Source organism: Enhydra lutris, unplaced genomic scaffold (genome assembly GCF_002288905.1).
Source record: "Enhydra lutris kenyoni isolate GAN:26980312 unplaced genomic scaffold, ASM228890v2 scaffoldscaffold12, whole genome shotgun sequence".
Taxonomy (NCBI): domain Eukaryota; kingdom Metazoa; phylum Chordata; class Mammalia; order Carnivora; family Mustelidae; genus Enhydra; species Enhydra lutris.
The window spans coordinates 73,987,451-73,992,533 of NW_019154096.1; positions in this window are offsets into that span (position 1 = coordinate 73,987,451).

The following is a 5,083-nucleotide window of genomic DNA, read 5'->3' on the forward strand; positions in this document are numbered from 1 at the left end:
GTATGTGAGTGGAAATTGTCTTCACACTCCTCCCTAGGATGACCGGGGCACCACTTCCTGGGAGCACTCCTGTTGCCCATAACCTGAGATGTTTTCTTGTAGCTAGCCAGATTCCTCAGGACACAATCATTCTGTGGAGAGGGACAGCCTGGATGCCAGCCATCTAGGAGTCCAAGAGGCAGCAAAGGCTCTCTGTACTCAACCTTCATGTGTATTTGGTATGTTACTCACATCTTCGAGTGTTCCTGCCACCCCCTGGTCTGGGTCCTGTTTTACTAAGATGGTGCCGAGGGTGGGGCTGTCATGCAGCCGCATAGATCAGGGAGGGCATCTAGGAGTCCATGTGATTACCAAATAGTTTCCAGCCAGCCCTCACTTCAGCACATCCCCTTTTCTCCACGTCCAGAAGTCCCTGGTATCGCCCATTCCAATGCCTATTCAAGGTTCCGCGTATAAACCGAGGGCTCTCAGCTGTTCTCACTGTTGGGTAGGAACTGGCTTTCTTGGGTCTCCTGTCAGGGGCAGCTTGATGTCCAGCTTTGAAAGTGTGGTCACTGTTTCCCTTCCCTGTTCTCTCTCTCCTTATTAGTTTCTATTTTTGTTCGCTTGATCCTTTGTTCAATCCGTTTACTGGAGATTTCAGGGGGACGTGAACGTAGATGCGTGTGTTCAATCCATCAGTTCAACCCAGAAATCCTCTTACCATTTTTTACTTCATAAAGAACTAAATGAAATTATATCCTGAATCCTCTCCTATTCTTACAATGTTTTCATTGCTGCACTCGTATTTTCCAGAGACCTAGCAGCATTTTTAAATATAAAGTTGGCCCTCTGAGCTATGAAATATTATCCCCAACATTACTGAATTTCTCATGTTCTTGCTTCAGAATTCATTTTAAGACTGTTGGGGAAAAGCCTTGTTTTGTCTTCATAGTGACTGCATGAAATTTCTTGGAAGCAGCCTACGGTATTGAAATTTCTCTTGTCTGAATTTAATGTGGGACTCGAAACTTCTTGAGCACACGCTGTGCACCGGCCTGAGCCCTGTCTACTTGGGGAGGCTTCCGTGCGGGCAAAGCTCCTCCACCTGCCCCCACAACCCGCTTCCAGAAAGTCCTGGCACAAAGCTCCTTGGTCACTTCCAGCCAGCCCTCCCAGTCCTGCTAGACCCGTGGCTTGGGTCTCCTGGTCCTCTCTGCCCACTTGGCTCCTTCCACGGACCTGCTGCTGAGAACAGAATTCTGGGGCTGGTGACCATGGAGTCGCAGAAACTTATGTGGAATCTCCACTTCGGGGGGTGCTTTGCTCTGTTTTATTTATCCAGCTATGAAAACAACCTTGACAATGACAACAAAACAAAGCTTCTTTCTGCAATGAGTGCAGTCAAATGATTTTTAGCAGCTGATTGAAATGTGGTCTCATTTGCTTACGTAACTACTTCTGTCTAGGAAGAGAGGTCAGGGAGTGACAAGTGTCCCCATTCCAGAGAAAGGAATGGGGCTCATCGCAGCAGAAGCAGCAGCAGAGAGGGAGAGGGGCGGTGCCCGCTGGTTCTGCAAGCTGCAGCCATGAGGATGGGCTGGGAAGGGCTGTCGGTCTGGGGCCAGGGGGTGCTGTGGTCTCCCCACTCCCTCCCCTTCTCGAACCAACTGACAGGACCACCCTAGGCAGTGGGGTGCTCGCCATAAGAGGGGCTGCCAGCTCAGCCCTCCGGTGTCTGCAGAATTGCACAGATCTCCCAGGGTGGTACTAGCGATAAACTCAGAAAAGCTCTTGGGAGGGTCCGATTGTGCCAACTGTATCCCTAAAAGAGAGGGGCAGGGGCCGGGGCATTAGGAGAGTCCTGCATGACCGTGCCTCACCGGCATCCAGGACCTGTGTGATGTCAAGGGTAGGGTTGGAGGTACGGGTGGGTCTCAAATCCCTGCCCCCGCCACATACCCCCCCAATGCACCCCAAGAGATAAGGAATCCACATTTAGATATCTGCTGGAGAGAGGGCATTAAACTGCTGAAAGAGAACAACACAAAAGTAAAAATATATTTTTGCTCCTTTACTGTCCTTCCCTTTTCCCTGCCCCAATCTTGGGGGACAGGGGCAGTCCTGGGGTTGAAGGTCTCTTCGCTCTCATGCCTAATCTAGATATAGCCTCCGCATGGTCAGGTTTGCGTTGCGGCAAGACAAGGTAGAACCGACTTCATGTCCACTCCACCTAACAACCGCAAGAATGACAGTCCCGGGTTTTTTTATACCAGGGGACAGAGTAGAGCAGCGCAGCCAAGAGGGCTGCCTACATTTGAGTCAGGTTGTGAAGGCGGAATTGCACAGTGCCCACTTTCGAGGCCTGGTGACCTTGATCTTTGGTAAAATATTGATCTAAATTAGAGTCTAACTCTGGGCAATGGAATGAGCTACTCCCCCTCTTTTGTGGAGGAACTGGGAACAGTGTGTGTTATGGAATCATGCTCTTGGGTATGTTGAAGCATGAGCATTGGAGAAGACCTTCGAAGCTGTTTCTTCCTATGGAAAGTCAAATTCAGAAGCAACCTAAATTTCCAGCGGTAGGGGAGTGGCTGACTGCTGGTATACTCCTAAAACAGAATCTCATGTAGTTATTTAGTAAAATGTTTACAAAGAATTGTGACGTCTGGCTGGCTTAGTCAGTACAGCATGCGACTTTCGCTCTTAGGGGTGTGCGTTTGAGCCCCACTGTGGTGTAGAGCTTACTTTAAAAAAAAGAATTTGTAGGCACATATACACACATATGTAGAGATGATAAATGTGAGTAAACAAACACCAGAATGTATACATAAACATACACGCACCAAGTCCAGTAATGGTACCCTCAAATAATACATTTCTGGAAATTCCTTACAATGTCATTGGTGATTCTCTCTTGGTTTGGGGTATGTAGGTAATTTTTATTCTTTATTTTTTTCTGTAGTTTCTAGGTCTTCTGTAAGAAATAAGTCTTTTTTTAAAGATTTTATTCATTTATTTATTCAAGAAAAAGAGTATGAGCATGGGGAAGGACAGAGGGAACGGGAGAGAGATAAAGAGAGAGAGAAGCAAACTCCCTGCCCGACATGGGGGTTGATTCCCTGACCCAACCTGGATCATGACCTGAGCTGAAACCAAGAGCCAGACTGAGCCACCCAGGCATCCTAGAAATGAGGATTCCTTTTATTTGATTTTCTCCTTGAAAGGCCAGGGTTGGGTGGGCTGTGGGAGAATGTTACAGCAGAAAACCAGGTAAATGGTCCAGAGTATCATCAGCTGGTAGAGGCTGACTAGAGAGACCATCTAGGCACAAACGAAGGAACCTGGTGAAGTTGAATCAGAGGTGGAGGGTCTAACCACTGCCGTGGGCAGACAAGAAGGAAGGGGCCGGATGGTTTTCAAGAGCTCCTGAGCCTCCTGCACTGATAGGGAGTGAGTCACGAGCATGCTCACTCCATGAAGACAAGCTTCATGATGAGAGAAATCTTGGAAAGTATAATCATGGCGGTTATTTTTTAAAAAACAATTTTATTTATTTTGAGAGAGAGAGAGAGCACAAGCAGGGGAGAGGGAGAAGCAGGGTCCTCACTGAGGAGAGCTTGATCCCAGGACCCTGAGAGCATCCCCTGAGCCAAAGGCAGACGCTTAACTGACTGAGCCACCCAGGAGCCCCCATCGTGGTGGTTATAATCCACCTGGGGTCTCCTCCATGCACGCCTCTGTCACTCTTCTCTTTCTTGGCATGACAGACTCCTCTGCTTGTGGCCTTAGGAGAAGCTAGAAACAAAGGTCTCAGCAAAACCCTTTGTAACCTTTGGGCTCCTCAACTGTGATAACAGCAAGGGTTAGAGCCTCAAGAGCCACAGCCTGGAGGGACACACAAGCTCAAGGTGACTAAGTGGTGTAGTGACCACGAAGGTGGCAGCTCTGGGGAAAGCCGCAGCCTCTGGGCAAAGCCGCAGCCTCTGGGGAAAGGCACGAGCCACCCAGGACCAAGGAGGAGAGATGGTCTGGGGTGTGCAGTGTTCTCCCAGCTGGGAGCTTGGCGTCGGGCTGCTGTGTTCCTCTGCCCAGCGTGGCCCCCAGACTGTGGAGGTCTGGCCCACAGGGTCTTGGCACAGGCCCTCTGAGCTCCCAGGTCCCCTTCCTGCAGGCGGCCGCTGTCCCCTGGCCAAGTCCTTGTGTGGCCTTGTTGCTGTTGGACTCCACCATTCGTCACGGGAGTGATGTAGGAGCCGAGCCAGGATTTTCCAGGCCCTTGAGACATGCAGCTCTCCTCTACATCTTTTGAGAGCTGCTTTCTTTCTTTCTTTTTTAAAGATTTTTATTTATTCATTTGAGAGAGATAGAGAGAGCACGCGCACAAGAGCATGAGCAGGGGGAGAGGCACAGGAAGAGGGAGAAGCTGACTCCCTGCTGAGCCAGGAGCTGGACAAGGGGCTTGATCCCAGGACCCCGGGATCACCGACTGAGCCACCCAGGAGCCCGCGAGCTGCTTTCTTTCTTTCTTTCTTTCTTTTTTTAAATTTTTTTTTTTAAGATTTTGTTTATTTATTTGACAGAGAGATCACAAGTAGGCAGAGAGGCAGGCAGAGAGAGAGAAGGGGGGAAGCAGGCTCCCTGCTGAGCAGAGAGCCCGATATGGGACTCAATCCCAGGACCTTGAGATCATGACCTGAGCCGAAGGCAGAGGCTTAACGCACTGAGCCACCCAGGCGCCCGTGAGCTGCTTTCTTAAGAGCCCAGGAAAAACGCCTGGTGCAGGCCTCGCATCTTCGGGTGCTCTGTGGTGACCCTGCTTCTTCCCTGCCCCTCCTCTGTCCCTCTGGTTGGTCAGACACACGGTTTTGTTTCCTCTTCTAGATTACGTGAGGAAAAATTGTCATCAAGTCAAGAATTTATCAAGTCCTCGTGTCTTAAATTCTTAATTCGAGCCCCTTGGTGAATGAGCTTCTTGTCTACATGGCGCAGCTCAGTCTCTAGCGTTGGGCCCCGGGCTCACAGTCTGGCTTCTCCAGACTCTGCGGTGTGTCGTGTGTGGGTTGCCATGGTGCTGCAAATGGCCTGGAAATGCTGACACGCT